This window comes from Sminthopsis crassicaudata, chromosome 2, assembly GCF_048593235.1.
Source record: "Sminthopsis crassicaudata isolate SCR6 chromosome 2, ASM4859323v1, whole genome shotgun sequence".
Taxonomy (NCBI): Eukaryota; Metazoa; Chordata; class Mammalia; order Dasyuromorphia; family Dasyuridae; genus Sminthopsis; species Sminthopsis crassicaudata.
In genome coordinates, this window is record NC_133618.1 from 305,674,007 (window position 1) to 305,700,162 (window position 26,156).

The following is a 26,156-nucleotide window of genomic DNA, read 5'->3' on the forward strand; positions in this document are numbered from 1 at the left end:
TTCCTCCTAAAGACACATCTCTTGGCACTCTCTCTTGTGTTGACTATTCCTTAGAGTTGACATGAAAGAGATCATGAAGTATATGTAGTCCAACCTCCTCATTTTCCAGATGAAAAGACTAAGGCTCATTCAGATTAAATGATTCATCCAAAATCACACTGATAGCAAACACAGAGGCAGAGTTTGAATGAAGGCCCTCAGAGTCCAGGATATTAATCTATCTTCTGTCATATACATCTCTGAAACTCTGGCCAGGAGGTGGGCAATAACCTTGTATTATTACCACTTTTAGACCCTCCACCTATCACCTCCATTCAGAAAACACTTAACCTTTGTAAGAATGCTGAACTCCCAGTTTTCCATCTTCCTTAATTCTTATAACTTCTGTCTATAATCTATCTTAGACCCCACACAGACATCATCCTGCCAGCGCCCCCCCCCACACACACACTTCGACCCCAGGTAAGAGAATTCCTAGCTTTGGTTCTATTGAATCAGCCACTCAAACACCTGGTAATAATGTAAATCCAAATTGAATTCCTGGTCTGTCATCAAATTAAATTTTGTTTGAGCTGATGTCTAAACCTACTTCACCTTTTGTTGAAAAATCCCTTCCCAAATATGAATCAACCTACTTCCTACCTAAATTACTTTTCATGAGAGGCGAGGGGTTTGCCTATAGCCAGTCTGTCACTTCTTCCAATGGGAAGCCAGCTGTTTGCCAATTTAATATGGGCAGGAGAAAACTTGGCTGTTCTTACTGCCTGAGTTCTGGGCACAAGACTCTTTAAAGTAAATGACCTTATGCCTTACCCTTCAGTAAACCTGAGAATAATGGAATGTTATTCCATCTGAATTCCTTCAAAGTGGAGCAGGGCAGTTTTTCAAAAAGCTCTTTAACTACTTCCCTGACAAGGCAAATTATTGACTCAACGGTTATCCTGTCAAATGTGAGAACTTATTAGATGGAAAAATAGTATTAAAATGCTAATATAATGGCTTTCAAAAATATAAATGCTTCTAAACTTAAGAACCTTTTAAATTTTTATGAATGAATGATAAAACAATTAAGTGCTTAGTATGTACTGGGCACAGAGCTAAGTGCTAGGATACAAATGCCAAAACTGCAACTCGAGGCAGCTTACTTTTAAATGTATGAGGATAGGAGGAGATTGAACATTTAGAGGAAGGGAAGGGAATTTTTGTTTGAGGAGTCACAGGAGGAGGTTTGAGGAGATCTACTGATTTCATGACTGTGTCCAAAGCATGAGGTGGGAAATTGGAGATCAAAGGCATATTGGTCAGTAACAGAGTAGATAACTAAATGGCATGGATAGTTGGGTGATAAACTTGAACTTCCCATCTATCAAGCTAATTCTAGGATATGGATTCTGATTATAGCCTTGACTCCACATCAAATCTCTACTATATGTCAAGCACTATGCTAAGTTCTGGGAATAAAAAAAGGCAATTCCCCCCCCCCCCCCCCCCCCGCAATAATTCCTGCTCTCAGGGAGTTCACAATCTTAATGATGTTACTATGCCCCTTTATTTATGAACTCCATGAGTATCTTTTCTATGAGATTTTCCATATTTATCTTACTGTATTTCAGGTTTAAGGGACATTTAAGGGAAATGTCTCGTTTCTTCTTCTCACATTTTAGAAAATGTCTCTATTTTGAACCAGTTGTGGCCTCTGAATCACTTCTGAAAGAAAATACATTGGGATTGGTTTGTAGGCTATAGTTCTATGAATAAAGACTCTCAGAGTACCTTGTATCTGGGATGGTTGAAGGGTAACCCAACCTGCCAGTGTAAGGGGGAGCAGATAACTCAGAGGAGCCCATACTGTTGGCTTACTTTGTTCTAAGATTGCCTATAAAGGTGCTAGGGGTAAGAGGTAGGTGCAGTAAACTGAATTGGTTCAATAGGAACTGAAGGAGAAAACCAAATTATAATTTTTTTTTAAACAAGGGCTTAACATAAATAGGAGTAAGGAAATGCAGTAACAGCAGGAATACCCTGTATTAATGAATCCACATTAATTAAGCACTTACTATAGGTCAGGCCCTATGCTAATAATTGGATATACAAAAAGGGGGGAAATGTGAAATGGTACTTGTCCTGACATTTTATGAACCTTTAAAGATATACAAGATATTTATCAAATAAAATAAATGAAGATAAATGTGTCAGGAAGATACTGGAGCTGAATGGATGAGGTAAGGCCCTATAGGTGATAACCCTTGGAATGAATTTTAAAGGAAAATTGAGGATTTTAGGAGGCAGAGGTGAAGAGAAAGTGCATTCCAGGCATGACAAGACTCAGAAATGACAGATTTTTGGATGAAGAGCAGTAGCCCAGTATACTGGAAACAGAGAGTATGACATGATATGTAATACACCTAAAAAAGTTCATAGATCTGGAAAGAACTTGAAAAGCTATCTAGTCCAGTCTCCACTCCCCTTATTTTATAGAGGTCCATACTGAGACTAAGGGAGATTAAATATCTTGCCCTCACAATAAGTGTTGGAGATAAGGTTTTTGAACCTAAGTCTCCTTGAATGAGATGAGGTGAGATCTTTCAAGACAGTTGTGAAAATTGAGTAAGGCTTCATCTACTTCAGTAGGCCTGAAGGACTTTGAGGATTGAATCAAGGGCATAATTGAGTCCCCTTCCTGCTATCCTCCCATGACACAATCTCCTCCCTATTTCAGTCAAATATGGGCAACTATGTACTTTTTTGTCAAGTTCAATTTCGTGGGTAGATCTCATGTTTAGAATGTAAGACTCTCAGCCAATGAGGATGAGGGTCAGTGGTGGGAGGAGGTATTTGCGTTTGGGATAAAAGGTGCTGTCCTGCCCACAGGAGGCGCTTTCTCTCTTCAATTGTCTGCTGTAAGGATGGGAAGCCCTTCTCCGGAGAATGTACAATAAACTGCTTTTCTCTAGAGCTCTCTCCAGCTTTTTTATTAAATGGTGACCCCTCACCATTTCCCTACCGCACACCCTGATTTCAATGTTTTGGTTCCTTTTCCTTTATCACCCTGCTTCCAAGTGGTCCTGTGTGAGATGTCTGGAGCCAGCGTTTAAAGGGCTTCAAACACTAGACAAGTTCTTTGAGGTTCACCGAGCTCGTAGAACACATACTTGTGTTTTAGGGATACCACTATGACAGGTGTGTGGAGGCTGGATTGAAGATGGAGATTTGAGGCGGAACTCTAGAACATCTTCCACAGCACACTGAGAGGACGCAGGTAGGCGAAGAGCTTGTGTAGAATACATTTGTCTGAAGGAAGCTCTCCTATGGTCACTTCCTATTTTAACTATTATTGCTAATTAGATGCTAGGCTTAGTTGTGCAATGCCGTCAGTCCTGGTGTATTGAACGACTATCTGCCCATCTCTCCCTAGCTACATCGCTACTCCCTCGCTCATTAAGATCTATATCACCGTTACCAGGTCTTAGAGATTTATAAGGCGTGTGTGCGTAAAAACCGATCAGCTCGTCTGTTCGAGTATGTGGAGACGCTTGTGCGAGTACGTGCTAGCGAGGTGAAGAAGCTTAATCGAAGCAGCGGTCACTCCAGCCTGGAACCACGTGGGGTGCAGAGTACTCCGCACCCTCGGTGTTGTACAAGCTGGCAAGCAGGGGCAGCGTGGGCGGGAGCTGCGAAGACGTGTCGCATGCCCCGCCCCCAGTCCCCACCATCCTCACCCCACACACGCAGATTTCACGGCCCGGGAGTCCCTCAGCTCCGTCCCCAGCTACCACCTGGAGAGCTGCGCAGCGATGGATCTCAGACTCTGAGCAACCAGAGGAGGAAGACTTGGAAACCCTGAGAAACCTGGAGTGTCTCCCTGCCCCTCATCCCCACTCCTCCTTCTTGGCTTCCCGCGCTGTCCAATCAGGGCGCTCCCCCAGCTTCTCCTCTGGCCAATCAGCAGCGGCGGGAGCGAAGCTGGGCTGGGAGCAGGAGCTCCTGGCCCCGGGTTCAGATCGTTGCCGGAGCACTTCATGCTTCTCGGGCCGGGCGCCTGTCGCCTTCCTCGCCCCGGCCGCCGAAGCTGCTGCTGTGTGACTCCCCTGCCGGTGTCCGTTGGCCCTGCTGGCAGTTGTCGAGGTAACCAGCCCTGCCCGCTCCTTACAAACCTGGGAAGTGTCTCTAGAGACCGGGGAGGAAGGCAGGTGGAGCTGGAGGGAGAGAGGGGACGTCTGCTAGGTCCTAGTGCCATCGAGGTTCCCTTCCTCCGGCCTGCCTTCAACTGCCCCGAGGCGGCGAGCTTCGCTCGTGATCGCCCCGCTGCCCCTCCCCTAGCGTCCCTCAGGTAGTCTGGGAGCCCCTGTCCGGGCTGGAGCTTTCTGTCGGAGGTGTAAGTCCTCAGGGGGAGGTGAGCGGTGGGAAGAAAAAAGTGTGAGGAAGGGGAGGGAGGACCTGCCCCCACCTCTCCGACGCCTGCCCGGAGTAACTGTTCCGGCCAGTTCGAGAGGTGGCCGGGCTGCGCGGGGGTGAATAATCCAAGCCGGGTTAGGCTGAGGGAAAACCCGGGAGGCACGTTTGCTAGTCCGACCTCCGTAACGGACGTCTGAAGGGTTGAAAATTTCCTCCCTTGGGGAGGGGAGTGCTGACCAATTACGCGCCGGACTGCCGTCTGGAATGGCAGTGGCGATGTGGGGTCCGTTCGGAGCTTGCGGGGGAGAACGAGAGACCAGCCAGCCAGATTTCCCTCTTATCCTCCGGCGCTTTGTCCTGGAGCACCTCAGCCCCTGTCTCCGTGGCGATGCGGCACCGGCAGCTGCTCGCAGTCCCACTAAATAGAGTGGCAATGAGGGCTCCAACCCTCCTTTTGCTGGAAGCTTCCTCTTGTTTCTGGTAGTTTCCTCACTAACCTCTCTCCACAACGCTTACACCTTCTCACTGTAAAGAATAAGGAGAAGGAAGAGTGGGTGCTGTTACTATAGCTTCCTTCCAACTTCTCCGGCTGTCTCTTGGGGCTAGTTACCTGTGGATCTGCTTATCCGAGTGTGTAACGCGGGCCGAGGGGGGAGGGATGACAGGGTGGGAAAAGCGGGTGTGTTCCCGTGTCTCCGGCGGCCCTTGGGGATGGAAGGACTGAAAGGCAGCTCCAGGCGAGAGCCCGTGTTCTCCAAATGCCCCGCAGAAGGAAGCTAGCGGTTGGAGGCGGACGGGGATAATCTCCATCCTGCGGGCATCGATCTATTAGCGAGTTCTTACAGACAACTAGTCCAGCGCCTTTTCTACAGATGTTAGAGAGTAACCTGAATCAGAGGTGGGGAGCCGGGCTCAAAGCCAGACCTCCTTAGTCAACACGCTGGGGACTTCCGCTGTATTCCTGCATTTTATTCCAAAATCAAACACCAAATTATTTTACTTTAAATGTCTTTTTGGCTCTTCTCAGATTCTTACTCCCAGTTGAGGTCACATAGAATTAGATAATTCTCTTGGCTTTATTCTCTTTCTCACAATCTATTTGTTTCTGTTGAAATTATTCTATTCCTCTTTGAAACTTGTCATATGCAGCTTTATTTTTTAGAAGATGAACCCAAAAAGTAAGTCAGATAGTTTAACTTGGGGCCCTGGATCTGCTTGGCTCATCTGTGTGACCTGTGATAACTAGGAAAGAGAGGAGACAGCCATCTGTATTCCTGTTGTAATTAAAAATAATATTACCTACTTTGAAAATGCTAAAATATTAGAACATAAAGTTACATGAGGTGGTTTTAGCCAACTAGTAATGGAAAAGACGTTTTTGGATGCCTCAGTGAATTGGAAATAAACATTTGGGGTAAGGCAGAGAAAAGACTTAACTTTTGTTGATGACACTGGTGAATTAATTAACCCTGATTTCTTGGAGCAAATAGTTTAAAACTATTTGACTAATTTCATTTGTAATTTCAAGTGTTCTGACCAGTTACTTATATGCCCTGATGATTTGATTCATTTATGTATAGCTGTTTCCTGTTTCTTTTCCTTGCAGTCCTGTAGGTTGTTCAAACAAACATCTCTTCCCTGTTTATTTTCTTTAAAACCTAAGGTATCAACATGTAGCAGCTTTAGTTGGTATTCTAAATCTCTCTGTCTCTGTGTCTCTCTGTGTCTTTCTGTGTCTCTCTTTCTCTCTGTCTCTGTCTCTTTGTCTTTCTCTCTGTCTCTCTCTCTCTCTGTCTCTGTGTGTCTGTCTCTCTGTCTCTGTCTCTCTTTGTCTCTCTTTCTGTCTCTCTGTGTCTCTGTCTCTGTCTGCCTCTCTTTGTCTCTCTCTGCCTCTCTCTCTCTCTCTCTCTCTCTCTCTCTCTCTCTCTCTCTCTCTCTCTCTCTCTCTCTCTCTCTCTCTCTCTCATACACACACAAACACACACACAGGATCAGCACTATTCTTTTGGGAAACAGTAGCAAGAATGTGTATATTTAAACATGCTTTCCCTAGGCTGGGAAATAGGTAAAAGGGATTGGTAAAATCCTACATTTCAATTACAGAATTAAGTTGCTGCTTGAGCAAGTTTTGGGTATGTGCACTGTTTAGTATTTTTTAAATACTTTAATTGTAGTCAGAGGTTACTTAGTACTGTGAAGCAAGAAGTCCTAACTGAATCCTTCCTGGTGATGGTTATTAGACTTGACCATCAATGTAGAACAAAAGTATCCAGTGAATGATAGAAATAAGACTGACAGTTATGTAGTAGACAGAATTCCAGACTTGGTGATAGAAATCAGGAAGTCCACAAACATTCATTAAGGGTCTGCTATGTAACTAGCACTGTGCTAGGCACTGAGGATACAAATAAGAAAAGAAAGATGGCATCTGCCCTTGAAGGAGCTTACAGTCTAATGAGAGAAGACAATAACAAAAAGAGGCTGGAAAATCATGGGAGAAGAGGGGATTTTGTTCCATGGAGTTGAAACCTGGCTAAGCTGCTGATAGTCGTGAGCTATGGTAAATTGAGAGTCCACTTTCCACCTTTAATATCCGAAGATATTGGAGGAGTTGGGCACTCTATTCTTCAGTTAGAGGGGAGAAAAGGCTGAGGTATTGAATTAAATACTTGTTGAAGAACTTGGAAGAGATTAGATACTTAGAATGGAGGAGCATCTTGTTCTGTAGAGTTGAAAACAGGTACAACTTTGAATGCAAAGTGGAATATCTGAGTTCTAGCTTGATTCTTATTAGCTGTATGACCCCAGGAAGATTATTTAACATTTCTTAAGTTAATCTTTTCAGTCTCCTCATTATTATTATTAACTGTGTGACCCTAGGAAGGTTATTTTACATTTATTGAGTCTTTTCAGTCTCCTCAAACAGAAAATGGAGACCAAAATCATCATGAGGTCATGGTGAAAAAAATGTTTTAATAAACTGTAAACTGTATTAATGTGAATTATTATTATTATTATTGCATAGTGTAATTTTATATACAAACTTTTATTCCCACTTCTCCTATTTCTCCTACTGCCTCTCAACAGTGCCAAAAACCACTAACAATCTGTTGTTCTCTTGGATTTGCTGTTGTTCAGTTGTGTCTAATTCTTTGTGACCTATTTGGAGTCTTCTTAGTAAAGATACTGGAGTGATTTGCCATTAGCTTTTCCAGGTCATTTTTTACAGATAAGGAAACGGAGACAAACAGGTTCATTTAATCACTTGCCCAGATTACATAGCTACTAAATGTATGAGGCCAGATTTGAACTCAAGAAAGTGAGTCTTCTTGACTCCAGGACTGGCACTCTGTCCACAGTGCCAATTAGCTGCCTGTATTTCTTCTATTATTAAGGGTTATTAAATTATTAAAGACTTTTTTTTCCTCCAAGAGTGATTTATAAAAATACAAAAATTCTTGGAAGGGCAATACCTTAAGCTACTTTCTTATCAATTAATATTTTTAAAATTAAATACCTTTTCAATCATCAAGCATTTGTTTTTCTTTCCATCTCCCCCTCCTTGAAAAAAAGAAAGAAAAACAAAACTTTTTTTAAACAAATAAGAATAATCAAACAAAACAGATCCCCTAATTGCCCATATCCAAAAACTTGTATCTCATTCTGCATAGTCATTGATCTGTTGTAAAGTAGATAGCATTATTCATCATCAATCTTCTGGAATCATAGATCATTATTGTGTTCTTAGGGATTTCAGAATTGTTTGTTTTTATAGGGCATTTGTTAATTAAAAAAAAAAAAACAATTTTCTCTGATGTTATAGGAACAAGAAGGAAAAGGAGCTTAAGAAATCAAAAGGTGGAAGGACTTTTCTTACTTCATATTTTTATTTATGGACCTACCCTGAATATGGGCACTAGCGTCTATACAAATGAGTGGATCTCTTTGTGTTAAGTAGAGTTAATTTTCATTAGTGAGGACTAATAAGAAATCAGGTTGTGGAAAACTGGAAATATACAAGTCTTGCCTTGTCCTGTTCTTTTGAAACTCTGCCCAGACTCCCATAATCCTGGTTTAGAGCATCCTGTCATTTAGGTTTAAAACTCCTCACTAATATCTGTCAACATATTCCAGTCCTAAACCAAAACACCTCTCACCATACCTCATTTAGAACTGAATGTTCTTGCTTAGTGGTAATTTTGGGTAGTTTTCATAGAAATCAACAAAGCTGTGATTTCATTGGAGTCACTAGTAAGTTAGTATTATTGGTGCTTCTTGGTCATTCTAATTATAACTGCCTCCCTATAACTCCACCAAGATGAATGACCCAAGTTAATATAGAACAATGTTCTTAAATTGGTTTAAGATTATGGGTAGAATAACAGCAGTTCTCTTAACAGTGACTCACTACATCTATAATGACAGTGCATTTCTAGAATTGCCTTTGAGGAGAAAAGGCATTCCAGTATGGTATTCAACATAAATATGACAGATACATGATGAAGTTTGTTTTTGTTTTTACTAGGTCTTTATTTATCTTAAAACTTGAACTTTACTGAAGCTTAAATGGCTTGCTCAGTTTTTGACTGGGTTAAAAACCATCATCTAACCTTTTAACCAGAATTCTAAACATATTGTTGCCACGAGTAACTGAAGTGAAAGCCAAGTATATGGTCAGTATCAGGCTGACCTCCCATAGCTCCCTTTACTCTTTTTTTTTTTTTTCTTACTGTCTTTCTCCTCCCTCTCCCCATCTTTTGGTAAAGATATTACATAGTTTAGACTCTATCCAATAATTTTTGGAGTTATAATGACTTAACACAATCTCAGTTTTAACATTTATAACTTCAGAAAATCACAATTGTTAAATATTTATGCCCTTTCCAGAATCTGTGTTTTGAAGAAATTCCTGAGCTTTTGGTATACCATAGGAGTGAGTGATAAATGAAAAATGGTCTGTTGAGGTGTCAATATACAAATAACTCTTAATGGAATTTTGATTAAGAAATATCAACAGAGGCAGCAGAGTGTATAGAAGAAAGAACATTGGTCTTGGTTTGAATCTCAGCTCTGATACCTACTAACTGTGGGATCTTTAGCCAATCATTCTCTTCTTCCTCCTCCAAGTCCTGGTTTTCTTCTCCCTAGAATGGAAATAACATTTGTACTACTTCAGCCATCAGATTATTGTAAAGAAGGTGCTTTATAAACCTTAAAGTTCTCTAGAAATTAGAGCTACAAAAGTAATATTTGTGTTCTGCAAGCTTCCCCATTGTAGTAAGATCCTTTTTTGGTGCTGTGATATTCTAGTTGTCTTTAGAATCTAGTTGTCTAAAGAATTTGCAAAAATTCTTAAAAAGAAACTACTTTGCTTCCCTGGATTTCTTGTTCCTCACATAGATAATGTTTATTAAACACTTGTGCTAAGTGCTAGAATAAAACAAACAGAACAATCCCTGCCTTCAAAGAGTTTATCTTTTGAGGAAGAGTTAGTAAGGGGGAGGGTTTCTAGAAAATATTTCAGAAGCCTGGAGCTAATAATAAGCAAGATCAGACAAAGATGGCCTATGGAAACTCTGAGTGGCTTCAGAAGAAAGTCTAGTTCTCTGATGGGGAGGATTAGGGGAAATATTGGCTGAAGTGGAATTGAAATGACATGGCTGCTCCCAAAGTTATTTAGCATATATTGATTTACACATAATCATAACATTTTTATTCTAAAATAAATGTAACAAGGTGTGATTGCTTTCTCCATCCCCATTGCTCTATTTTAGTTAAGTGAATTTTTACCGTATGCCTGCTACTTTCCTAGGGTTGAGCAGTATGGAGCATACAAAGGAAATATAAAATGGATATAATCCAAAAAGCCTTATTTTATAAACATGAAAACTGGATCCTAGAGAAATGATAGTATATTATCTTTATCTAGTGCTGTAAGGTTGAAAAGTGCTTTCACATAGATAGCTCACAGCTTCCTCCATCCAATGAAATCTTACTTATTGTTATCTTCTCATCATGCTATTTTCTACACAAATATCCATACTCCTTTCCTCCTAATGCAAGGAATTCTGGTGTTGTTGAGCTATAAATCGAGACATGGAGACTGAAAAGGCTTTAAGTCTTATTAAGGATTGGAACAAAGTTGCCCTGCTAGAAGGTGTATTTTGAGCCAGAAACATTTTGATGAATTTGCAGAGATTATACATATACCTGTCATTTAGCAGAATCCACTGGATGTGGATAAGAAAGCTGTGAGACATAACCTCACCAGGAGATTTACACTACACCCAACATTGGTCAGAACCATCTGTTTCCATCTGTAGTTAACTTCAGAAAGTCCATCTTCTTCCACCCTCTTCCCCTCCTCCCAACTGAGTGCTTTGCTGCAGTAATGCCTTCCCTTTGTCAACTCTGTAATAAACTCCTGCAGTTCCCTCCTCCCTAGGTTTCCCTGGAAATTCAGCCTGAAGTTTCAAAAGCAGCAAGCAACACCCCACTAGAGTGAGAGCCAGTGGGGAAAGGGGTGAGGAAACCATTCAGGAGGCATTTAAAACCCTTAACACATTCATTGGGAGGTGTTACTAACACCATTTATGTAGCAATTTGATATTTACAAAATGCCTTCTGTTGCTATTAGACCCCCCCCTCCCTACTCCTCCTCTCCTACCCACTTCTTCCCCTCCCCCCCCACTTCCCATCAATTCAAGAAGGCAGGTTTCTAGTAGTGTCTCTGTCTCTCTTAGTTGAGGTAACCAAGAGAAGGAGAGTTTGCAGAAAATGTCAGTACAGGAATCAAAATGCTTGGTTCCTCAAATGCCTAGCTCTCTACTGAGTATCCTGAGCCAAGATTACATTCTTTAAGGTAGTCTCAGTTACCAATAAGAAAGGATATTGTCTTTCCTTTCTGTGATGGCTAGTTAACAGGAGGGGTTGGAAGCAACCCTGAAACCTGCTTCTGGGTCAGTCAGTACACATTAACTAAACATGTGCCAGGCACTATGCTAAACACTGGCCTTACACAGAAGGGCAAAAGACAGTTCCTACCTTAGATTGAAGTCATAATCGGATGAAGGAGAATGTACAAACAACTGTGCTCAACAAGCTATGTATAGGATAAATAGGAAATAATAAAGGGAAGGCATTAGTATTTAGAGGGACTGGGAAAGGCTTCCTTTAGAAGACAAGATTTTAACTGAAGCTTGAAGGAAGCCTGGAAAGCTAAGATGTGGAAAAAAGAAGAGAAAACATTCCAGACATAGGGTAGAGCCAGATTGCTGAGGGATGCAATGTCTTGTTCAAGAAAGAGCATGGAGGCCAGCCTACATGGATCAAAGAATAGGAGGTGGTTTGGAATATTAAAGTGTAAAAATAGTGGAAATTGCTTGTTATTTTTTAAATAGATAATTTGGGGGGGAGATAGATCATAAAGTGCATTGAATGCTAAACAGAATTTTATATTTAATCCTAGAGATGATAGAAAGTCAGTAATTTTGGGAAGGAAACATAAAGCAAAATGTTAACAGGTATTTGCTAAGTACCTACCATGTGCTTAGTTAGGAGTTATGGCAGCTTTCAAGTATATCACTTAATCCTTGTTCTCCAATATTAGTAGTCTAGTTTAGATAAGGCACCAATACATAAAAATCCATAAGATTTAGAACTGGCAGGGACTTAAGATCTCATCTAGTCCAAATTCTTCATTTGGTAATATCTATATAGTGCATACTATGTTATCTCCTGTATTACTAGTGTTTTGCAGTGATTCTTACTTGAGACTCACAACCATGGAAGGGAAGGTCCTATTATTACCATCCCCATTTTACACATGGAGAAACTGAGGCAAAAAGATTAAATTTGCACAGAGTCACATAGCTAGTAAATGTCTGACACCAGATTAGAACTTGGGGCTTCCTGATTCCAATCCCAGTGCTCTATCCAATGTACGACTTAAATTCGAAAGATAAAATGACTTATCCAAAGGCATATGGGTAATGAGCAGAGGCAGGATTTGACCTCAGGTTCTTCAATTCCAAATGCATGGTTTCCTCCAAATCATATTTTCTAGGAAAAGAATAATGATGTAAGGTAGGAAATTAGTAACAACAACAAATATTAAAACAAATGTCTTATTATATACCTTATGAAAAGGCTATTCCAGTGGAAGATTCTGCCAGTCTGTAAAGTCTTTGGGTATGGTCCTGGTGACAAACTGCCTGCTATTGGAGTATAAGTATAGCTAAATATAAAAAGTATCAGTAAGTTGGACCTTAAATGGTTTGTTATATTTTCTTTTGGCTATGGTAACTTAGGAAGCAAAAAATGCTGTCTTTGATTCCTGTGGCTACTTCTCATTCTCCTCCTTTAATGTCCCTCTGTTCTCTTTCTATTTCAGTAGTAAGGGTAATAGAGAAGTGGGAAAGGAATTAGAAGGTATTTAACAGTTATCTGGAGAATAATTAACTTTTGGTTCTCTAAATATAAAGTCTCTCTTTAATCACCACCAAGGTTATATATTTAAAGCAAAGTCAAATAAAAGAGTTGCCCTTGATGGTTTCATCCTATATCAAAGGGCAAGAAGCAGCATCATTTCATGGGACACTCAGTCATCTTAACATTTGTGATGAATATAATCTACATAATGAGTTTTGTCTTTAGCTTTTTATTCTCAGAGACAAACGTGGTACCTGGTGAAATAGATTTTTGTGGAATTATACATCAGTGTCTGTTGCACAGATTAAAGAGGTAGAGAAATTCTAAGTACATGTAAAATTTTTTCAAAACTAAATCAACATGCAAATATGTGTTCAGTGTCTACAAAGTACATGGCTCCATGCTAAGCACTAAAAATTCAAAAACAAAATTAAAGCCTTTGTCCTCAAGGATCCAACATTCTACTGGGGAAAACTGTGCAAGAAGTCAATGTTTATGCATTTGTATGTGTGTATATACATTATATAATATATATATACACATATATATGTATATATATAAATAAGATATGTATATATAAACACTTACATTTCTATAGTAACATTCATTATATTTCTACATACATATATATGTAATACAAAACATTTTTCAGAGGAAGGAGGAATCAAGGAGGAAATTTATCAATTTAAGAAGTATCAGGAAAGACCTCATATAGGAGGCAATATGATCTGAGTTTTGAAGGAAACTAGAAATTCTCAGAGGTAAATAAGAGATCTATATTTCAGGTATGAGGGAGAGTCTGTACAAAGGAACAGAGAAGAGATTTCATGCTTTAGACCAGGGATTCTTAAACTTTTCCCCCTCTCTATTCCTGTTTGCCTGAGAAATTTTTATGTGATCCAGGAAATGTGGGTATATAAAAGAGGTATATAGATCAGACATTTGCTGATAATAAATTACAATTTCTCCACTTCCACAGTTGCTTTGAGCTAAATGAAGAACACTAAAAAGTCCAGTTTAGCTTCCAGTCAACACTTATAGATATTTGGTGACCTTGGATTCCCTAATATGCTGAGACTTGGCTCATATAATGCTTTTTTCATGAAATCTTTCCTGGTGCCTTTAGCTGCTAATATATTTCCCTTCTGAAACAACTTGAATTCATTTTGTATGTATTCTCTCTCTCTCTCTCTCTCTGTCTCTCTCTGTCTCTGTCTCTCTCTCTCTCTGTCTCTGTCTGTCTCTGTCTCTGTCTCTGTCTCTCTCTCTCTCTCTCTCTCTCTCTCTCTCTCTCTCTCTCTCTCTCTCTCTCTCTCTCTCTCTCTCTCTCTGTGTATGTACAACCTGAAAGGTTCTTCTCCATTTGGACTTTTCTTAAGATCATTGAACAAAAATTAGTTACCAATATCAAGTAAAGTATAAAACAGGAAGATATATTCTAGCTAGTAGTATATTGTTATGAAGGATATTCTGCACAATATCTAAATAGAAGAGAAATTCACTATAGATTATAAGGTCTTCCAGACACCCCCTTTTATGGATGCCATTGTACCAATTACCTCAAGCCACTGAATACTACAGGATCTCCTCAGTGAGATACATAAAAGGGAAATCAGTCTGATTATCCATGTAGGATCATGGAATTTGGATTTGAATAGGGGCAGGTTACTTATTTTTGAGATTAATTTTTAAGGCACTAAAGTCGGTGGAGGTAAAATGATCATACAGCTGATAAATGGTAGAGCCAATATTCCATTTTTGGCTCTTTACTCCAAATCCAGTACTTTTTCCCTCTGTACTAGGAGTTCTTAAAGTGTGTTGTGTGTATGTGTGATAAGCCTCTTTGACAATCTGGGAAAGCTTATGGGCTGTATTTTAGAATAATATTCTTAAATGGATAAAATAAAATAAATGGGATTACAAAGTTCTTTTGAAATAGTTATCAAAATATTTAAATGACCGAGTACATAGATCCCAATTTAAGAACCCTTGCTCTATATTGTACTATATATTGTGGCATGCAGTTGGATGAGTAGCTCACTGAATTAAATAAAGCATCAGGACAGATCTGTGACAGGAACAACAGTCAGTGAACTCTTGGACTCAGAATTGAATAAGTAATAGAGTGGATTGAACTGTTTTTGAAAAATTGCATGGAATTTTCACTGCTTCCCATGCTGCTCCTTAATATACAAACCTGTTTCTTTTTTTTTTTTTTTTTTTTTTTAATTTTTTTTATTATATATATATATATATATTTTATAATATTATCCCTTGTATTCATTTTTCCAAATTACCCCCCCTCCCTTATTCCCTCCCCCCGACGACAGGCAATACCATACATTTTACATGTGTTACAATATAGTCTAAGTACAATACATGTGTGTGAATATCATTTTCTTGTTGCACAATAAACATTAGAATCCGAAGGTATATGCAACCTGGGCAGACAGATATTAGTGCTAACAATTTACATTCCCCTCCCAGTGTTTCTTCTCTGGGTGTATCTACCTCTGTCCATCATTGATCAACTGGAAGTGAGTTGGATCTTCTTTATGTTGAAGATTTCCACTTCCATCAGAATACATCCTCATACAGTATCGTTGTTGAAGTATACAGTGATCTTCTGGTTCTGCTCATTTCACTCAGCATCAGTTGATTTAAGTCTCTCCAACCCTCTCTGTATTCCTCCTGCTGGTCATTTCTTACTGAGCAATAATATTCCATAACTTTCATATACCACAATTTACCCAACCATTCTCCAACTGATGGACATCCATTCATCTTCCAGTTTCTAGCTACAACAAAAAGAGCTGCCACAAACATTTTGGCACATATATGTCTCTTTCCGCTCTTTAGTATTTCTTTGGGATATAATCCCAGTAGTAGCGCTGCTGGGTCAAAGGGTATGCACAGTTTGATAACTTTTTGGGCATAATTCCAGATTGCTCTCCAGAATGGCTGGATTCTTTCACAACTCCACCAGCAATGTATTAGTGTCCCAATTTCCCCACATCCCCTCCAACATTTGTCATTATTTGTTCCTGTCATTTTAGCCAATCTGACAGGTGTGTAGTGGTATCTCAGAGTGGTCTTAATTTGCATTTCTCTGATCAGTAGTGATTTGGAACACTCTTTCATGTGAGTGGATATAGTTTCAATTTCTTCCTCTGAGAATTGTCTGTTCATATCCTTTGACCATTTATCAATTGGAGAATGGTTTGGTTTCTTATAAATTAGGGTCAGTTCTCTATATATTTTGGAAATGAGACCTTTGTCAGAACCTTTGTTTTTAAAAATATTTTCCCAATTTGTTACTTCCCTTCTAATCTTGTTTGCATTAGTATTATTTGTACAGAAACTTTTTAGTTTGATGTAATCAAAATCTTCTATTTTGTGATCAATAATGATCTCTAGTTCTCCTCTGGTCATAAATTCCTTCCTCCTCCACAAGTCTGAGAGGTAGATTATCCTCTGTTCCTCTAATCTATTTATTATCTCCCTCTTTATGCCTAAATCATGGACCCATTTTGATCTTATCTTGGTATATGGTGTTAAGTGTGGATCCATATCAAATTTCTGCCATACTAATTTCCAGTTTTCCCAACAGTTTTTTCCGAATAATGAATTTTTATCCCTAATGTTGGTATCTTTGGGTTTGTCAAAGATTAGGTTGCTGTATCCTTTTTTGTCCTTTGTATCTAATCTGTTCCACTGATCTACAGGTCTATTTCTTAGCCAATACCAAATGGTTTTGCAAACCTGTTTCTTTAACAATGATTTCTGAAGATTTAAAGTGGAAAATAGCCCAAATGGCAATGGAAAGGAACATTGTGTATATAAATACAAAGAGGACCTATGATTTCATTGACATATAAAAGTCCCAGATGAGGAAGTGCTCCTCCAGTTCAGGTTTAGCACTTTCTCTATCATAGATTAGTTGCTTAAAGCACTGGAGTTAAATGACTTTCACAAGATTATCCAAGTGGCATGTCTCAGAGATGAGGTTTAAACCCAGTTACAAAGCAACTCTTCATTCATAGCACCAAACTGCCTCCTTAGCTGTAAATAGGGCATAATAGAATACCAATTATGATTTGCATACATTTGTATGAAGTATCCATTTGAGTAGAAAAGTATGTGGGCAAGTCTTTTATATTTATATATATGTATATTTATATATATGTATATATATATATATATATATATATATATATATATACATAAAACGAGTGGAAGGGATAACATGGAAAACCTAAGTGTGTACTAGGAACCACAGAATGTCCAAAAGGCCAAAAAAATGTCATTGCCTTAAGTAGAGCCTTTATGGAGGATTTATGATAAATTATGAATGGGTTATGATTTATATACCATTGGAGGGAAAAATTAACATTGTTAAGATCATAGAAACCTTGACATACTTCGTTATATAACTGTGTTACCAAATGAATGTTACAGATAGTGAGCCCATTAGGTTTGGATTTAGGAAAGATCACTGAGCTGAAATAGAATAGAAACATCTTGGGGAGAAAGTAGAATTTGAGTTGGGCTTTGAAGAATAAATAGGATTTGGATGGGCAAAAAAGAAAAGAGGAGGATATTATAAAGTTACTTTATCAGTGACTTGGAAAAAAGTACAGGTGGCATGCTTATGACATTTGCAAATGATACAAAGTAGATAAATTAGACGTGATATTCAAAAACATCTCTGCAAACTAGACTATAGATTTCTAGACCAAATTGAATAAGATAAAATTTGGTTCAGATAAAGATAGTCTTATACTTGAGTTTTTAAAAATAACTTTCATAAATATTAGATAACATAGATGTAGCTAGGCAGGAGTTTGAAAAAGATTTAAGTAGAAAACAAGGTTTTTTTTTTAAAAATTATTTTTAAAAATTCTGGACTTAAATGCCAAAGGAATTCCATGTACATAGCAGTGGACCGCATGGATCATGGACTGCAAATGTAAAATTATCAGTCATTTGTTGTGACTAAAACTTAAATTATATTTCTTTTGTTAACTGTCACAACAGTGATAAAGTGATAACAGCTAAAGAGGTGATAGTATTGCTGAATATGCCCTAGTCAGAGAATATCTTGAGTACTGTGTTCTGTTCTGCAGAATAATATTTTATTATTTTAATGACTTTTTATTTTTCCAAATATATGCAAAGATATTTCATCTTAAAATCTTGTGTTCCAAATTTTTCTCCCTCCCTCTCCCCTACCCTCTTCTATAGGCATCAAACAATCCAATATAGGGTAAACATACACAGTTCTTCTAAACATATTTCCATATTCATCATGTTGTGCAAGAAAAGTCAGATCAAAAGGTGAAAATAACACGAGAAAAAAAAAAGCAAATAACAACAACAAAAGTGAAAATCCTGTTTTGATCCACATTCAGTCTCCATAGCTTTTTCTCAGTATGCAGATGGTTCTCTCCATCACAAATCTATTGGAATTGGGCAGTATATTTTAAGAGGGAAATGGCTAATATGGAGGAGAATGTTCAGAGGAAAGCAACCTAGATGATAAGGTGTTTCAAAATTATCCTTATCCAGGAGCTAAGGATGCTTATCTTGAAGAAGAGAGGACTTGGGAGAGATAGGAAAATAACAGTTAACTTCAAATATTTGAAGGGCCTTCAGTATGGTAGAGGAACCCAACTGTTCTGCTTAATCCTAGAGGGCAGATGAAGAGAAGTTGATTTAGGCTTGATGGTGCATAGCTCTGGCAATGAGAGCTACATGGATGGGCTGCCTCAGAAGTTAGGGGGGGTTCTCCCTCACTGGAAGTTTTTAAGCAGAGTTTGGATGGATGCTTGTTGGGTATGTCATAGAGCAGAGGTATCAGTTTCAAATAGAACGACTCACTAAACCACGTAGTGACTTAGAAAACCATATGTTCACATTATCTTTGTTCTGTTGTATTTAAAAAAAATTTTTTTGTTAAAATATTTCCCTGTCAGCAGCATGTTAACACCTCTGTAATATTGGAAGGAGGAATTTTGTTCTGAGACAGGTTGGACTAGTTGGCTCTGAATTACTTTACAACATTGAGATTCCCTGATTCAAATGGGATTAGTCACAAAGATTAATAAGATAAAAAGTTTAAAGCATATTTTGGAAGTGAGAAATGGAATTTGGATAGGTTGTTAATGGTTCTATAAGGAGGTAATAGAGTTATGTTGGAAGAACACAGCTTCACATTTACAGTTTCTCTAGGAACTAAGTTCTAAGTACATTTCTTATTTGCATTAGCAAAATTCTGTTTGAGGCACTTTGGCATATTGGCTGGTTTTGGGATTAGGAAGACTGGGTCTAAGTCCTGTCTTTGATGGATATTGACTGTATAATTAAGCCACCTCTTCTCTCAGGACCCTGGGCAACTCACCTAGTCTCTAAATTGCAGGGCAAGAGATAGTCTGTATTGGTCAAAGAAGTTCTCTTCTGTGGAATTCCTCAAAACTCTTTAAGTCACAGGTGTGGTTACAAAAAGAAAACTAGCCATTTAATTACAGATTTTGATCCCATTCAAAAGGAGATAATACAAGTGATAAGAATAATCATTGTAATGTAATAACAGCTATAATTATTATTAATCTTTTTGAGTTTGGTTGGGCTGGGATTGAGGGATCTATGATTTCTTCCATGTAGGCAGCTCTTCACTGATACAGCTTTACAATTAGTTTATACAAAATTAACATGAAAAAGTTAAATAACTTACTCATGGTCACACAGCCAGTATGTGTCAGGCACTTGCTTTGTATCCAGTTCTTCTAGGGTCCAAGGCTAAGTTTCTGTTTACCATGTCCTGTTGCTCCTTTATTGTTATTTGTCTTTGACCTCTTGTTTCCTATTGAATGGTAACCCTTTATTTGATAACTAACTGCATGTGTTCTTGACCTTTTTGAGATAGTCATTTTATAAATAAAGACCTTTTTATCCCACTGGTTTTCAAAAGATCTAATTGTGTTGTATATTCTCTGGTGGCAAGGTGGTATGTGTTTTTTCTGTTTACAAAATGATACTGATCCTGTGATATCCTCATGATGACATTCATTTGGCACTATAAAGTTTATAAAACACTTTACAAATATAAGTCAAGTCACATACTAACTGATTTCTACCATTGAAAAGAATCTTAGACGCTATAGGATAAATGTTTAGAATTCTGGGCTTGGAGTTAGAAAGCCTGCCAGGAATGCTTGCTAGCTGTGATCTTGGATAAGCAACCCCTGTGGACCTCATTTTCCTTGACTATATTATGAAGATGTTTCATTATATGACCCTTCAAGTTCCCTTCTAACTCTAAGCCTATGATTCTATGATTTCATTGAACACTTTATTTTAAAAATAAGTAATCTGTAGCCAAGAAAAAGAAGCATTGGCCAAAGTCATATAACTAGTATCTGGTAAAACTAAGGTTTGAGTTTATGTCTTTTTATTCTAAGCACAATAGTCTTCTCTCTAGATAAATCTTAATTCGGAGGTAAATTAAAGATTTCTGCAAAGATGGTTATAATTTGTGAATGTGGACATTGAATTGGTGTCTGACCTTTTTGCTAGATTTTTACCAGCTAATAGTAGAATTTTTTTAACCCCCAAGAATTTTTCACTTGGAGGGGGTAGAGATGAAGAGAAGGTACTACTTTTGGCTGTGGTTTTGTGGTGTATGCTTCAAATTTTGTAAGAAACTACATTTTCAGCATTTTCATGCTCGGTTTCATGATGTCAAGTATTATTATACTTCTCTAGAGACTTTTTCTCTGCCTACATGTCTTAAGTACAACGAGGTATCCTATAAGTTTGATGGCATCACTTGTATGGAGACCTTTGAAACTGGAAAAAGTATGAAGATGCTTAAAAATTAAAACATTTTTAGAGCTATATCCTTTTAAAAGTCCAAAGGTGTGGCTTTACTTGGTGATCTTATAGCACTTAGTTATTTAAATGAATACTTTCTAGTGTTTTACTGGAAAAATTGATCATGACAAAGGATCATGACAAATGTTTACACATTTTAAAATCATATCTATGTGGAAGAGTTGTGCAAAGATGGGATGATCCAGGAATAAATTCTCAAAACACTGCCTGGTATGTGAACATTCAGGACTTAGTTAATCTTACATTTATTTAACATATTTTTTAATTTCTCTATGTTATGCTTGCACTTACCTCAGTCTTCAATTTTCCCCATCTCTGATTATTTTGTCCTTCTTGACTCAGTCTCAAAGTTTTTTCAGAGTAGTTGAAAGATTGAAAAACCTTCTCTGAAAGTAAAAGGAAGAATGCTTTAAATCCCTGTTGAAAAGAGGGTCACCTTCTTTGACCAGGTCTTCAGAGACTCTGTTAGGGAGAAATTCTCCTCTTCTTCATTATCCTTTGGTTTCATCCTCTGGAAGACACAGCCAAAGATTGATTTTGCGCTCTCTCTCTCTCTCTCTCTCTCTCTCTCTCTCTCTCTCTCTCTCTCTCTCTCTCTCGCTCTCTCTCTCTCTCTCTCTCTCTCTCTCTCTCTCTCTCTCTCTCTCTCTTTAATAAACTTAAACACTCCCTACTACTTTCAGGAAATAAAGGGTAAAGAAGTGTGTTTAGTTGAGTAAATACAGATATCTCAGTTATCAACCTAATTTGCAGAAGTAGTGAATGCTCCATACCTATCAAGATTGGCCCTGGTTTTATTTGTTTAGTTCCAATCTCTCCTACCCTCCTTACTCAGATGAAAATGTGTGTTTGTTTTTTAATGGTCATTCCCTTTCCTTTCACCTAAGCCTTTGGTTAACCTTATTGGTTAGAATATAATTCCATGCCCCAAAGTTATGAAGCATATTAGATTTGCTTTGGTCTTTTAAAGAACAGTTTGCACTCTTTAACATTGTTCATTCAATTTGTAAATAGTTGTCATTGGTCATAAACAAAATCATATGAGAATGCAGAGATAAATTAGTACAATTATATGTTCAGGGCTTCTTAAATTTTTTTTTTTGTCTGAAATCCCTTTTTGCCTGAGAAAATTTTACATGACCCTAGGCATACATGTACATAAAATAGGTATACAAATGAAACCTTTACTGATAATAAATCATAATTTTGCAAAACCTACATGTGAGACTCCATATGGGGTTGCCACCCACAGTTTAAGAAGCTGGGATCTATATTACTTGGGGGGAAAACCCATAATTGTGCCCTTTTGGATAGTGAGTCATTAGAAATATATAAAGGATAGCAAATTTACAAGGGAAGGTTCCATTATAGTATAGATGTATTCTTTTAAATGGAATCATTTTCAAAGTGTTGGTGGAGGACCTTCAAGTCAATTTCTCCCACAAAGACCAGGTTTAATCAGAGAAACATAGGATTGCAGAAAGCAATCAAAGGATTTAAGGGATCCCATTAGGAGTAACAATTAGAAGTTAGAAAGGCATGGCCTCTGCTACAAGTTAGCAAGGCATTCTTTGCCTATGCAGTTTATTCTATTGACTTGTTTCTGGGGTCATTTAAAGGAATTCTATTGGGAATTAATTTGGTAAATCTAGTTATCACTTCTGTTAAGTAAATAATCTCTTCTTCATTTAACCAATTAAGCATTTATTTCTATATAAAGACAAAATTTACATAAAGTGAGAACACTTGTATAAGTGTCTCTTTTGCCTAGGTAGTTGGAATTAACTAGACTGTTATTCCCTGGTTATTTAGAACTGAATGTTCTGCTGTGGATGGTATAATATTGCAGCCTCTGTAAGTGATCTGGAATGACTGATCCTGTGATCCTAATTGTAAATCTCATGAAGACTGAAACTGCCACCTGAGGTGAAGTTAAAAGCATCTTTTTAAGAGTGCTTATATCCCCATGGGCAAAACAGAACATTAAGAAAATTACTGAGAATTCATAGAAAGAAGCCATATCTGGATATCCATTTGCCTCAGTTCTCTGCTTCCCTTTGCCAGGGGAAAACTGGCCTCTTTGATTGAATTTCCCCCAGTGGAATATGTTGGATTCATTTTCCATTGGTTACAGTTTTTTCCTGTTGGATCAACCCTCATAATACTGCTTCATTGGCTAGCCAGCATGACAGAGTTCAGCAGTCCAAGAACAGTGACTGTTCAAACTTCCTAGAATCCTTTCATATTTTTTCTGAACTTGAGAATGCATTTTTAGTTATTTCACGAGAGAGGAATTTTTCCTACCTAATAGTCTTTCTTTATTAAACAATTATGTGTTGAGGAGAAGAGCACACAGCAATGAGTTTCTCACACATGTTCTTCCTCTTTTATATTTCCATAATTGAACCATTACTTCCAAAGACTAGATCTGGTTAATATAAGTGACTGTCTTGTCTTGTCTTGTCTTGTCTTGTCTTGTCTTGTCTTGTCTTGTCTTGTCTTTAATTTACTTTACTTTACTTTACTTTACTTTACTTTACTTTACTTTACTTTACACCATGAAGGCTTAAAAATGGAAAAGGACAATAGTAATCTGTTTGGTAAAAACGATTCAGTTCCCACTTCCCATTACCCTTTGTAAGATAGGCATTTTACATTTCAGGTGAAGTAATTGAACCTCCTCTGGAATTCACTGTCTCTTTGAAAGCCAAATAAAAACCTGAGATCTTAGGGAACTGAGCTTGCCTCTTATATTCCCTAATGAGGAAATCTGCTGTTTCCATTTATGGCTTATATGGTTTGAATTTGTGGTTTTTCTGTTTCGCAAGAGCTGCTGACAGTGATAAGTCTAGCATGGGAAATTAGTGATGGTATGACTAAGTGTATGTAATAAGGGTTTGTGTCTAAATCCCCAATGGAATTTTTAAGAATCAGTATTCACCTGCAGGTTAAAAGAATAAAGGTAAAGAGAAATAAATACCTTGAGAGTAAGGAGTCATAGATAAAATCTGGAAAAGGCCTTAAAGTTGGATAGTTCAACCTCATAGTTTACAGATGAGGAAACTGAGGCCCATACTTGCTTAGGTCACAGAGGCTGTAAGGTGGCAGAGCTGAGATTTGGACAGGAATTCTTCTGACCCCAAAATGTCAGTTTTCATCCTCATCTATCCCTTAGTGAGAGGCATAATGCATTCACATGCTAGGCATTTGATGAATGTTTGGACTTTGAATAAGTTATAAAAAGTAAGGTGGAATAAATTTATAAAAAAGAACTATTTATTTACTAAGTTTTCTATTTCATCTGTCCAGAAAAAGGAGGTAGAGAAGAGAAAAGGCATAAGCTATGGGAAATTTCCATCAATTTGGAAAAATAATAGTGTGCATAATTCTTAGCCATCGAAATGATAGACAGAGAGTCATAAGGCTAAGTGACTGCTTCCCATTTGCCTTTTGTTGACTACTTCTTCTATCTAAAAATAATATTTCAGTTTAAGATAATAAATGGCACAAACAGTAGGGCTAGAAAGGATCATGATGAATATTTATTCCATTTATGCCTCCCCTTCCTCTTACCCCATTCTCTCTCACATTTTATAGCTAAGGAAACTGAGACCCCGCAAACAAGTCCATAGAATAAGTGGCAGGGGCAATGTCTTTCTAACTTCTAATTGTTATTTTTAGTGGGATCCTTCCTAGCCCTAAATCCTTTGATTACTTTTTACAATCCCACTTTGCCCTGACTAAACCTATCTTTGTGGGTGAAAGAGACTTGAAGGTCCTTCACCATTCAGTAGTTCAGGGACCCTGTGATGTCAAAGCATAGTGAGTTATAGTTCTGATTGAAAAGAATAGAGAAAGTGACCCTGGGTTCTGTATGGTAAGTATTAGGAATTGGACCTTCTGGCTGGAGGTGGGTCACTTTTTTTTTTTTTCCCCCTGAGGTAACTGGGGTCAAGTGACTTGCCCAGGGTCACACAGCTAGGAAGTATTAAGTGTCTGAGACCAGATTTGAACTGGGGTCCTCTTGACTTCAGGGCTGATGCTCTATCCACTGAACCACCTGGCTGCCCCTTAGGGTCAACTTATTTAAATATACATATATACATATACATATATATATATGTATGTGTATATATATATATATATCCCTAAGTTTTCTAGATCTACCACTTATACCTTCCCTCCTAGAAAATATCAGCTTCTTGGGACTATTGTAGTTCTTATTGAGTGGGGCAAAGAGCTTGGGCAGGTGGGGGGGGGGGGAAGGCAGCAGGGAGGCCAATAGCATTAAAGATATAAAGAAATTATGGGGTAAGGTTGGTACAAAGATTATTTTAAAGTCAAAGGCGGATTGAGCTGCAAAGACACTTTTTTAATGTATATGGAATCACAGCATTTAAATATGACCAATGGTATATATGTTCACAAAAGGAGGATTTTTCATAACAGATTATCACAATCTGGTATAACTGATCTTTCCAGGCTTTTCTCACGTTTGTTTTTTTCTTCTCCTCTCTAGCATTCAGTACCTGAACTAAAATGGACTATTTAGCCAGAGGAGATGGCTCTGTGAATAGAATGCTGGGCCTGGAGTCAGGAAGACTCATCTTCATGACTTTTTATCTGGCCCTTTTTGCCATTTGTAAAATGATTTGGAAAAGGAAATGGCAGACCAAACTGGATTATTCACTGACTTCTGAATATAACTCATGCTTTCTTAGCTCCAAATTATTGATCATGCTTGCTCCTATTTTTCCTATAGCTAGAGTACATAGCAAAGAAGACTTAGAGTATTTTTTGTTTTGAGCAGAGTACTTTACAAATAATTTAATTTTTTCTTCATAACAATCCTGGGAGGTAGATGCTATTAATATCTCCATTTTACAGATGAGGAAATTAAGGCAAACAAAGGTTAAATCAGTTACTTGCTCAGAGTCACAGAGCTACTAAGTGTCTGAGTTTGGATTTGAACTCAGATCTTTCTGACCCTGCAACTAAATGGTGCAGTGGATAAAGTGCACTGGGCCTAGAATCATCTCGTTTTCCTGAGTTCAAATCTGGCCTCAGATATTTAGTAACTATGTGACCTGGGCACAAGTCAATTATCACTATTTGCCTCAGTTTTCTTTTATGTAAAAATTAGTTGGAGAAGGAAATGTCAAAATATTCCAATATTTTTGTCAAATGAATCCCAAATGGAATCACAAAGAGTTGGACGTGACTGAAAACTACTGAACAACAACTTTCTGAATCCAGGTCCAGGGTTATCTATTCCACAAAGCTGTTATATACTTAGGCCTGACATGCTCCTACCCCCAAATCTCTACTTGCTAAAATTCTGTCCATGCTTTAGGACCCAGCTTCAATGTCAAGATCTCTAGAAAAACAGTATGATTTAATAGTAAAATTACTGTCACAAAACCTGGATTTGAGTTCCT

The 26,156-nt window shown here is 37.9% G+C and overlaps 1 protein-coding gene across 2 annotated transcripts in view; it reads left to right on the top strand.

The window, feature by feature from the left end:
• Window positions 1-3,936: 3,936 nt before the first annotated feature.
• The window catches only part of STON2 (stonin 2), a 197,317-nt gene continuing 175,097 nt past the window's right edge, over window positions 3,937-26,156 (top strand). Inside the window, exon 1 of one of the 2 annotated variants that reach the window (XM_074284892.1) lies at window positions 3,937-4,125. The gene's annotated coding sequence lies outside the window, so the exon portion shown is untranslated. The remainder of the gene's footprint in view (window positions 4,126-26,156) is intronic. The other variant, XM_074284893.1, reaches the window with a different exon arrangement.